We start from the raw sequence: 12,436 nt of genomic DNA on the forward strand, positions 1-12,436 counted from the left end.
GAGAGACAACAATACAGTGCAGCTTCATTAGAAGCTGGCTGGGTGGTGGGGTGTGAGAAACAAGCAAGAAGGATTTCAGCTGAGAGCATTTCTTAGCTAAAGATGGGTCATTTGGCTTTATTTGCTAAAGTGAAGAAATGGTGGGAAGAAGGGAGGTACAAATGGTTTAGCCTGGAGAAGAGAAGGCTGAGGGAAGACCTCATTGCTCCCTACAACTACCTGAAAGGAGGTTGTGGAGAGGAGGGAGCTGGCCTCTTCTCCCAAGTGACAGGGGACAGGACGAGAGGAAATGGCCTCAAGCTCTGCCAGGGGAGGTTCAGGCTGGACATTAGGTAAAAAATTTTCACGGAAAGGGTCACTGGGCAGTGGAACAGGCTGCTCAGGAAGGTGGTTGAGTCACCTTCCCTGGAGGTGTTTAAGGGACGGGTGGACAAGGCGCTGAGGGGCAAGGTTTAGTGTTTGATAGGAATGGTTGGACTCGATCCAGTGGGCAGCCTCAAGCAGTGGGACCTGGACAGGCACAGCTCCGAGCCTCGGCCAACAGCAGGTCCTGCCCAAGGACAGTCTCACTGGGGATCTCGCTCAGCAGCTGAAACTCGCTGCTAGCTGCTTTATTACCGCTCACTTGAGGCGTCCTCTTTGAGAACGGTGACCTAGGTCTCTTGCTTTTACAACAGTAAAGACAGTTGGGCTTGTTTAGCCTAGAGAAGAGAAGGAAACCCCATAGAAGCCTTCCAGTACTGAAAGGGGACCTACAAGAAAGCTGGGGAGAGGCTCTTTATCAGGGAGTGCGGGGATAGGATGGAGGGGGATAGTTTAAGCTGAAAGAGAGGAGATTTACAGGAGATATTAGGAAGAAATGTTTTCCTGTGAGGGTGGTGAGACACTGGAACCGTTTGCCCAGAGAAGTCATGGATGTCCCATCCCTGGTGGTGCTCCAGGACAGGCTGGATGAGGCCTTGAGCCCCCTGATCCAGGGACACAGGAGGTGTCCCTGCCCATGGCAGAAGGTGGGAACTGCATGATCTTTAATGTCCCTTCCAACCTAAACCACTCCGTGGGCATTTGCACAATTCCTTCCCTGCCAGGAGCTGCCCAGGGCACAGCCCTGCTCCCAGACAGCTGCTAGAGGGGCCCTGGAGACCCCAGGGCTACCAGAGGTGCTGGGCTGTGGTGGCTGCCACCATCCCTGTGCCCTGGAGGCAGCAGATCTCACACAGAGCACTACACGGTGCACGGCACAGCACTGCCGGCAGCTGACCCCCCTGCTCTTCTTGTGCAGCTCCCTCATGCAGAACAAGTAACAGAAGCAGCCTAGCTGGCCAACACGGAGACAGGGTGAGCAACAGCAACGTGTCCTAGTTTCAAGGTGCTTGCCCTTACAACCTTCATCTTCTTTTAAAATAAGTAATGCAAACGCACCTGCCCATTTATATTTGCAAATGGGCACCTAAGGGACAAAAGCAAGGTATAAGTACAGCTCTACTCTATATCTCTCACCACGCTAAAGTGGTTAACCCTCAAAAACTGTGTGCACTACGTATGCTTTTGCTTGTTTTCCTCTGCAGTGTGCCTTTAATTACTCGGATAAACCAGAATTTCTTTTCCTTTTCATCTTCTAACTCACACCAGAATATCTGTCTGTAATAAGTTCTTTCATAATCTTTCCAGCTGGCCTGACTACCTAAAAGCAATTGCCAATACATCTGTGCATTGTTAATAATAACAGTTATCTGATGAGTGCCAACAGCGTACTCGGGACTGCAAATGGTCCAAACAAAGCACGTTCCCTGCTCCAAGGGCAAAGGGTGAATATCATCATTCATGCTTCAAAAACCCAAATTCCACAACTGAAAACCAGATCTCTTTTCAAGTTCAACAAATAGCCTAAGCTTTCTAGTTTTCTCCCTTCATTTAACTGTTTTGGATGATGTGGCTAATAAAAATCGGTACATTTCTATATGATCATTGCCCACCTCTTCTTCTGCCAAATGGGATTTTTATAATATCCTGTTATTACCAAATTAACTAAATGACTATAGCAGTCTGATATAGTAGAAGTAGACAAAAATGCAAACTAGAAACGAACACAGAAGGTACCGACTGGGAAAGGTTAAGATAAAACACATCAGGCACTATCCCCTGGAGGTATCTAAAAGACCATGGAGGAAGGTTTACTAGTGGAACTAGCAGTGGTAGGTTTATGGTTGGACTTGATGCTAAAAGTTTTTTCCAACCTAAATGATTCTATTTTTCTGAGCACATATGGGTTTGGAGGGGCCAGAGCCTGCCTAGGGGAGCCTGGGGGAGGACCCACAGATATCCTGGGAGTGGGGACCAGGAAGGTGATGGGCTCTGGCCACCGTGTCCTGCTCAGTCAGTGCTGCTCTTTGCAGCCATTCCCCCAATTTCATAATGAGGACAAACCAATGATTTATGATGAGGCTTCTTAGAGAAAGGGACAGTGCCAGCAGAGGAATTACGAAACTTGCAAATCTACTCAGAAGTGCTTGAGGGCTTTTTCTGCCCCAGGAGCTGTATTTTACACCTGCTCAACAGCACGAAAAAACAGTTGGTTAAAGCTGGTCGAAGATACAAGGAGATGAAACAAAAGACAATATTTTGAGTAAATACTTTCCCCTTTCCTATTTTCTAGTTGCCTCAAAAAAAAATCCCCAGAAGCCCCTAAAAGACTTTCAAAAAAGGAAACATTCTTTTCCTTTGAATTATAAAGCTGCAAAACATGTACTGAAAGAACATTTTCACCCATCTATCCTCCTCTATAGCCATTCATGCTGCCCCTGCCAGGAGCCTGACACCTGTGAGAGGGGCCTGGCAGCAGCCACAGAGAAAGGATTTACACTCCAAAATAAAGCAAGGTCTGACAGACCTGCACTGCTGCTAAAGTTCAGTGGCAGCAAAACATTTCTGCCCTCATTAAAGTGTTACTTCTAAAGAGATACTTAGAAAAAAAAAGCTTAACAGTAAAGATTTAAACCAATTCAAAGCCCATAACTGCAGTAACTCCCTATGCTCTGCAACTCCTATTTCATTTCTTTGATATTGCTCTCAAGAAGTCCGTCACACACGTTTCCTCAGGATTTCAAGGGGATAGTATTATCTTTTTTTTTTTTAAAAAGCAACATTTTCAGTGTTTCATCTAGGCTTTGGGACACATTAAAGCATCTTTTCATTACCGCAAGCTTACTGCAGATATAAATAGAGCTAGCCTTTGCTTTATCAATAATGCTGGCTTTTTTCTTCATTTGGAGATGTTTATGCAGAACTATGATCCACACACCTCAGCGTGAGAGTGCCAGCAGCTCCGTTCTGTGTCAGCAAAACCAGTAGCTCCCATGCCGAGATGTCACTTGGCCCGTTACTAACTGGTACCTACATACATGTTGCCTTTGCGTAGCAATGTGTTAATCTTAAAAGTGAGTGTCAATTCAATCACTCCACAATTTTAACACCATCTTTCATTCTAATTCTCCTAGTTTTGAGGTGTGGTTGGCTCCAGTACTGACACGAAAAGTCAGACAAACCCCACGGTGCAACTGCGCAGGGAAGGGCGTGTGTTCCAGGCAAAGGGAAGGAAGCAGGTTTGTCTCTCAGTTGCAGCTACTTCTTTAACCCACTGAAAAAAACCTCAGCACCCACAAACCCAGCTCCAGCAGAGCGGGACCAGATGCCTTGGTTTCACTTTTCCGCACCCCAAACAACGTAGAGATATATTGCAAAAGCCAGCACATCTTGGACAATTCCTTGACATTGGTTAAATTTAGCTCTAAAATATCTCTGTGACTGAAGCCTTCTCCCACTGACCGAATTACCTTGCCCCCTTTGCAGACACCTGTATCATGCTTCTGCTAAAAGTGATGATGCGTCACCTCCTTCCATTACTGAGCAGCAGTGAACCTATTATATTGGAAAGAAACAGTATTTTTCCTCTCCAGTTAAAGTACGTTACAGAGATGCCCTTTGATCATTTTAGAATGCTTTGCCCTCTCTGCTACCTCCTCTGGAACTTGCAGGTCTTCTTCAAAATGCCCACCTCATGCACTCCATTGCGATATTTTATTAAAATGATCAGAATAGGCCCTTTGTTTCTTATGACAGGTACTAGGAAATTATTTCCCGGCAGTAAAATTTAAATTGTTCTCTTACAGCTAATTATTGTCGATCACCCAGTCATAGGCCAAATTCAGCCAAATCAATTTTACTTTTAAAGTTAATTTTTATATTCTCCCTTTCTTCCTCTGTATGTTTAAAACTGGAGATTATGCTGATGCTACATTTTTACTTCTGTCTTAAAAACTAAGTGAGTGATAAACAAGCTGAAAAAGAAGGAGTGAGGGGAGAAAGATAAATTCTGCTCCCCCCCACCATAATCCAGAAGTAGGGCTATAAGGAAGAACAGGAGGATGCTTCATGCTGGGCAATATCTGTGTAAGACATGGAAAGGCCATACTGGAGAGGGAGGAGACCCAGAAGGAAGCCAGTTACAGCTGCCTGGTTTCAGTGCTGAATTCAGGCTATGTAAAGTTTAGAATACTTTGGAGTAGAGCAGCATACATTGAAATGCAGTACATCATACAGGGAAGTGCAGCAAATGGGAATGAGACAAGTGCCAAGTTGATGGAGCATCTTGACCATGGCATGCACACAAAAGTAAGCAGCGACATCAATAAAGGACCGAAAGCAGCAGAGTTAACACACTGCTCTGCTACATCAGTCCTATGACCACTTTATAGCTCTTCAACAAGGGAAATTTATAGCCCTAAGCCAGACAGATGTTGCTGATACAAAACACAAAGGTCTGCACTAAAACCAGTGCAGGTATTTAATCTGAATAATACCCACTGCCTTTGTATAGATGCATGCCTCGCTGATATGAACTTAGGTAGTTAAATGTGAACCTCAACTTCATTATTATCACTCATTGCTCTCCTTCCATGTGTGCAATTAGCTCTTCTACAGCAGCTAATGAATCCAGTAGCTTATGAACCATTAAAAAGCAAGTTACTAAACAGGAGTGAAAACCCCCCATCCGACTGCCTGGGTACCACTGCTGTTGCTTGGCTTGGGGATTGCTTCGAGATTCAGCAGTTTTAGGCAGTTGCTTTCTTGGGCTTTCAATGTGGCAAACAGCGATGGAGTGGCTACCGCTGCCTTGGTCCTTTGGATAAGGCTTTGATTTGATGCCTTTCTGCTCCACTGCAAGCCTGACATTGAGTCGCCCCTGCACAGCTGCCTCTGGGAGGAGTGAGGGACAATGGTCAGAGTCCTCAACCCAATGTCAGCTCTGGAGCACATAGAAGCTGGCCTAATGATGCTACATTAATAATAAGAACATGATAAATATTACTAAGATACCTCTGCCTGAGATTTCCAAGCCCTTTACTGAGAAGGAAAAATTAGGTCTCGTGAAGGCCAGAGGGCACCATTAGTCCCCTCTCCCAAGTGCAGACATGAATGCAGAGATGTCATTTACTGAAGGTCATAGGGCAAAGCCTAATAGATCAATGTCACAGCTTTTAGCCACAGATAACTAGTGATGCCAGCAATTTACTTACCTATATGGACAGAAAAATCAATCCCATCATTACATGAAGCACTTGTTTTTATTACATTCTTGGCAGAAGAAAGTAGGTCAGATGCCACAAGCATGGACAGGGCATTTCTCATTTAGCAAGGCCAAGCCCCAAATCTATCAAACTCTGCCCATGGTTTATGAATTTGTAGGATGACACAGAAAAGCAAGATTAAAGCATGCATACGTAAACTAGTCTGTGTATTTGTAGGAATACACAAATCCTGGACAACATATGCATAAATGTAAAAGGAAAGGTGAACTGGTGAATAATATTTCACAGTCAAGTTTGTGATGGGAGACATAATTATGTTGGTTTGCTGTTCACAGCAATGACATTATAACTTCTGCTTTAGAAATGGTGTTTTCCTTTCCCTTTGGGCCACATGAAGCCTGGAGAGCTGAAGGCTTAGGACCACAAAGCCCAGGGCTGCCCGCTTTCCTCTAGGATGCCCAAAGTCAAGATTCAGACACTCCTTTATGGAGGCTGTGAGGACACTTACTGTCTCCTGGAGAGAGCCCTCCAGGAGCCTCCTCCCAGGCTTCAGCAACACTACAGTTTTTCCACACCTGACATAGGTAGGGGCCTGACTACAAAGGAAACTTAATCTTATAAAATAATACAATACTGCAGGAGTTTTCTTTTGAGACTTTCCTCCTGTGTACCACGGTCATTTTGAAAACATGAGCTTTGGTAGCAAGCTAATGTGCTGCAGCTGCTTTAACAGACATCTCTTCTGGAGCGAGCGCTGCTCATACCGACAAGCAAAGAGTCACTCCAGCTGTAACTAGACGTCACTGACATGTCAGGAACAGTCTGAGCAGCAGAATATAAATCAAGATTTTAAGACGTCCTTTCCTGGCACAATATTGAACTTCAGACTACTCCCACACTCATCTCCTCATTTTATTGCTGCCATCTATTCCTCCCTGTTGCCCTACTGATTGGGAAATTAAAATGGAAGTCTTTACCAAGAGACGAGCTGTCTTTGTAAATGCTCTCGTGATTCATGGCCAGCGCCAGCGCTCACCCCAAGGAAGAGCACTGTGAGGCTGCTCGGGGAGATGGCAGGGGTGGGTCAGCAGGGCTGTGACGCGCACGTGTTGTCTGTCTGTCTGTCTGTCTGTGGGTCTGCCCGGGGAGCAGGGGGCAGCATGCACCCAAGCTGGCTGGAGGGATGGATTACGTCAGCCTTCAGGCTAAGAGGCATCTTTCCAGCAGTGACACTTTTAGCAGAACAGTCTCGTCTGGGCAACCGAGCAGCACACCAGCCTTGCTCTGGATTTGGCCCGTAATAAATTAACAGAGAACGGCGTTTCCAGCACACGATCTGAACACTGTCAGGTCTAATGAGTTTTCAGCTCCAGACAGAATAGGCCAATATACAGGCAATGATGGAGAAATCCCAGTGGACTGCAAGAGGGAATGTTTCATATTCACATCATTAGAGTTTCCAAACCTTCACGTATTTTCTAATTACATGAAGTAACAGCGGCAGCGCTGTGTGCGATTTATCAGCACCCATGTATTTAAAATGAATCCCTAACAAGCATGTATTAATGTGACACAGCAGCATTACGTAAAGTAGAAGAGACTTGAAAAAACCAGGGTCCTTGCTGTCTTGAGCAATGTCATTATCATTATCCTAGAGCTGCTCTCAAAAAAGTAGAGCATTCAAACAGCAAGTGATTTTTCCCCCAGGCGCTCTCTGCTTGCCTCTGTGGTGCAGACGCAGTTACAGCATTAACCCATTGCTAGCGGCTGTGCCAGGCTTCACCGTGGGCTGCCTCCACGCGCACCAACTGACCCAAGGAAATTGGTCACCTCTACACTGCAACCAGCAACCTTCTGCTTACAAAGAGTGACTTCTGAGCAGTAACGAGACGTAGGTGAGCTGGAACGCGTAAACCACAAACACAAGGAGAGCTGACAGACAAATGTAATGAGTTACTGAAGATAAAGGAGAGATTTATTCAAATATTTGCTATTAAGCGTTGACTGAAAGCTTTGTTGAATCTTGGTTTGTTTGCTGAAATTAGTAAAATGGTTCAGACATCTTAACTGTGGTTCCAGCCAAACGTTTTCCTTCCAAGGAGTAGATGATGGATGAGCCGTTAATTTTAGTTCCCGTAAGGATACATTTTCCTCTCCAGTCTATAGGCTTAAAGACATTAGATCACTTTATGGGAAAGCATTTCTTTTGTAATTATGTCACATTTGATTTCCTGCTGTCTTTAAAACTGCCTGTTAGCCATGTGGAAGAAAAGAGGTCCAACTGATTAAGAGAATGCCCCCCACAAGCCGACCATCTATCATTCACATAACGGCGAACACTGTGGAGTGGAGATGCTGTGATCTCTCTGTGCACAGACACTCACCTTTTAATGCCTGTGCACACCCTTACCTACTGCAAACAGGGAAGGGAGAGATAATATACAGGTGAGTAACACCTTGTGTTGAAAAACAGTTAAACCACTGCAATTTTTCTGATTAATCACTGCCACGTTGCCTGTCAGAGATCTAAACAAGCTCATATTTTAACCTATCACTTTTCTGTGATGTTCTAGTCTTTCAAGTTCATAAATACAGTCACACTTCAATATGTGCATCAGGCATTTGTTATGATGACTGTGTTGTTTTGCCTGATGCCAAGAACACAGGGAGCTTAAAACTGCTAATCGTGATTTTATACAGAGGTAAAAGCAAAGCATTTGTATGAATGCTGTACTAGAAATAAGTCCTTCATCTTCACTAGCAAGATAAATTTTGAAATTAAAAATCAAAGAGTTTAACTACGGACGAAACCCTTATTGCTGCGGGCCCAGAGTTCACTGTCGTGTTTTTAATAGGCTCTAATGATGATCTCAATATTGCTTGATTGCACAGAATGCATAAAAATCACATGGCAGCCATTGGTTCAAAATTCAAGTCTTTTCCTTACCTAAATCACTTGCTGGCAGAATTTATCTTCCTTGCCTCTTGTCTTCACACAACTTCATCACCAGAGGAAACCAGTGAGCTCTCTATCTTATAAGTGGGTGTAACCTACTAGTGCCTCAGAAATGTCAAGTTTTCAGTACAGCGTACTAGTAGGTCAGCTGTGTCTGCCCGTGATCTAACACATATTTTCCAAGTTATTTTACAAAAGCCTCTTAACACAGATATCTGCTATCAATTAAAAGGAACCACCATAAATTCAAGAGCAAATTATATTTCTAATTGTCTGGAAACATGTTTTGTTTCTACTGAAGTTTAAATACAGACAAGTTTACATGAGAATTATTAATTGGTTGTAAAGGTTATGCCTTTTGAATATATGCATATTGGAGGTGTGAAACCTATTAGACTGTGGTAGTATACTTAGGCTTAGCACTGAATTTGGATTAAATTGTGTTATGTTGATTTGATGAGCTGCCCAGGTATGCCGAAGCTTTAATTGAATGTATTAGATGATGTTAATTCTTATAGGTACACCCCTAAAAGTAGTAGCTTTGTGATTTGAAACTGCTCTCTAGTACAGTCCTTTGCCAGTTTTCAAGAAAGAGTTACTTCAGAGTGCTTAATCTGAGATCGTATGTTAATAAATATCTAAGGAGAGGTTCTTTCTTTTCCTTTTCAATATGGATGAATGCCCTTTGAAAACCAAAAGGGAATTGATGTAATCTATTGATTGCCATTTAAATGCCTTTATAAGCTAATTAATGCAAAATGTAAAATGTTTCTGAGCAGAAACAAGCAACAACCATGAAAATACAGGAAGGCTCATCTGCTTCTTAGATATACTGGGGGACAAATGCCCTGATGTAGAGAGTCACCAACAAGTAAAGAATGTGAATAGTGCCTGCTGTGAAACTGTTAGAAAAAATAAGCTCTCTTGTCGTAACTGTGAAAGCAATGTCATGCTGACAGCAGTGAGTGCCTGAAACAGCAAGGTGTATCTATCTTTAATCTGTATAGTTGGGACAGCATCTACCTGGGAGATATTGTGATGTTTAGGGAAACAGCCAACACTACAAAATAGGTCACTAGCTGGAGTCTGCCCAGGTCTGAAGTGGCTGAAAGTCATTACCATCTGCTCATCCAAAATGAGGCGCTGGTATTGGTCCAGTTCCTAGCAGATAGGTAACATCGTAAAAGAAACCTTCAAAAGTGACCCTAGTTGGAAGTGGGGTTGGCAGAAAGGAGCCATGGAATGAAAGCTCTAAAGGAGCTCCTTCTAGCACACAGAGGTGGGTATCTGAAGCTCATTTATGTGTGGTCCCTCTATGATGAATTAGGAGACAATTATTCCTTGCTGTTGTCAGCCTGGAACCTTTCACTGGCCAACAGCAGCTATTAAGATTGATATCTGACTAACATCTGCTTGAGAAACATTTTAGCGTTACTGCTGTAGGAAGTGATATAACAATACAAGCTTCTTTATGGGATGCCAGAGAGACTCCGTTTGGTGCATCTTGTACGAAGCCATGGCCCAGCTACAAACCAAGTTACTGCTCTTGGTGCCTCTGCACATCTGCTGACTGCCTGCTCACAGCCAGGTAATTTCTTCCACCTTTAGGGAAGATTTAGCCACCTCTTACACACCACAGCCAGTCTGTACATATACATGGGCCATCAGTTTAAGAAAGGATTGCACTAACTTGCTCACACAGCCATCCCCTCAGAATCTCCCTTTCTCACTGGGTAGATGATCGTGACTCACTCATCCAGCTGTTGCCTGAAGTGGTTAAATGCTGGTGGGGAATGGGTACAGGAGGACTTTTCCTTCACAGAGGGAATAAGCATCACGCTGCACCCAGGAGAACTCACGGCTTTTCCTGACTCAGGCCGTTGTCACTCCCACTGATGCTCTAATAGTAGTGAGAAAAGCACTTCCAGGGAGAAAAATATCCCAAGCCACCAAGCAGGCATAATCTGCGCAGCAGGTGCTCAGAAACCAAGAGTCCTCTAAGAGTTATTTCAAGTTTCAGCCATCATTACCATCTTATTAAACAGCTAATAAGGACTGTACAATGAAGAATTTATGTGAACATATGCATTTAATCCAAGGCAAAGCTTTTGCCCTTCTCAAATCAAGAAGACTCTAATTAAAATAGTACCATGGCTGCATCACTCTATTCAAATTAATTACTCTGCAAAAGTTAATACTACTGAAATTATGTTGCCAGCCTTGAGAACATCAAGGAAAGAGAAGCACCACTTGGGACCCATTCTCTTTCCCACTTGGCCCATCCAGACCACCCAGAGCAGGCATTACACCCTGCTCCACCACTACCGGGGCTCTCCTCTCCTCCTTCCCCATCTGACTTCTCTCCCTGTGTGATGGACCTGCCAGCTCCTGACAGATCATCCTCATTTACAGCCTCGCTTTCTCCAGCACCAGGAGTCACAGCTCATCTCAAGACTATTAACAGCACAACAAAGTATTCATACATTTGCTAGACTTTGTATCCTTTCACACAAAACACTGGTTCCTTTGATCTCTGGGTGAGAAGGGATTTCCTTGTTATGTCAAACTATTAAAGAAATGAAGAAACACCCCCATACAATTCCTCTTTCTGTATTAACGGTAATGAGATACTCAAAAGAAGATCCCTGCCTGCCCCAAGAACAGTCTGTAAACAGCACTGATATTTCTAATCAAGTTGTGCTACCACTTCTGACCAAATCTACTCAACTAATTTTTGCTGTGCACATAATACTGCCTAAGGCTGCTAATTAAAGCGAATACAATTTTTTACACACTCATGTCACCCTTACAAGGTCAGTGCTTATCTTACAGGATCTTAATATAAACAGAAGCTGTTGTAACATACCAGCCACTACAGTTAATTAAGAACTATTGAGTATCTATTTTTATATAAAGCCGTCACATATAAGTAAGGCAGAATACAAAAGCTTCATAAAATACCTTTGCATTCACTTCCAGCTTTACATCTGATTTATACATACACGTATGGGTTTGTGTGGTCTTCGATTGAAATCTTAAGCAAATTCAAGGAGCCATCAGTATTCAATCAGCCTACAGCAGTAAGGTTTTTTCACCTCCCTCACGCTAGCACCTGGCCAATATACGTGACTGGTGATAATTAGTCCTGCAGCACTGACCACTTTTCTACACAAAAAAGGTCGGTTTGAATGGCATCTGATTGGCACCATGAGCTGCCTGAAAGGGCTGAGCATTTCAGTTCGCCCTTGTAAAGGCCAGAAGGAAGAGCTTTTCAGGTCACAATGTTTTTAGAAATATAAAAGAGGTCTGAGGCCATATTTAGAGGCTTTAATGACCCTCACCAAATTCTCTGCAGTTCAGTTTGTGGCTTGGCAAGTAGAAAAATAAAAGATGATCTTAAAGAAGAGCGTATATTCCCCTCCCCGCCAAATACTGCAAACCCAACATTTCCCTAACCAAGGTGAATACACTTTGGGGTACAAACATTTCACCCCAGACTGCTCGACGCAGCCTCAGTCAGCCACTGGCGAGCACTGAAGACACAACAACAAGTGCAGCAATCAATGCATCATATAGAAATGGCAACACACACCTCCCATCCCCCTTCCCATTCTGGCAAGGAAACACTGATGTCAGATGTCATTAACGGCTGCCAGCTGGGCAAACAGAGCAAGTAGGTCAAGAGCATCACTCCTCCAAGAGTTCTCCTTGCTAAATATTGTGCTAACGCTTGCATTAGTGCTCATCAGACTGAGGGTCTGAAACTGGTGTTAAAAAAACGTTCCCACGATAGCAAAGGTTTTCCATCCTGATGTGTTTCAGACTGACCAAGATAACTCATTTTTGATAAAATGCCTTTTCATATTAAAATCTGCATTCAGGCCGTCCTGAT

The 12,436-nt window shown here is 43.6% G+C and overlaps 1 protein-coding gene across 7 annotated transcripts in view; it reads right to left on the reverse strand.

The window, feature by feature from the left end:
• GRIA3 (glutamate ionotropic receptor AMPA type subunit 3) overlaps positions 1 to 12,436 on the reverse strand; it is a 146,900-nt gene that overhangs the window by 22,473 nt on the left and 111,991 nt on the right. The window lies entirely within an intron of this gene.

This window comes from Phaenicophaeus curvirostris, chromosome 13, assembly GCF_032191515.1.
Source record: "Phaenicophaeus curvirostris isolate KB17595 chromosome 13, BPBGC_Pcur_1.0, whole genome shotgun sequence".
Lineage (NCBI taxonomy): Eukaryota > Metazoa > Chordata > Aves > Cuculiformes > Cuculidae > Phaenicophaeus > Phaenicophaeus curvirostris.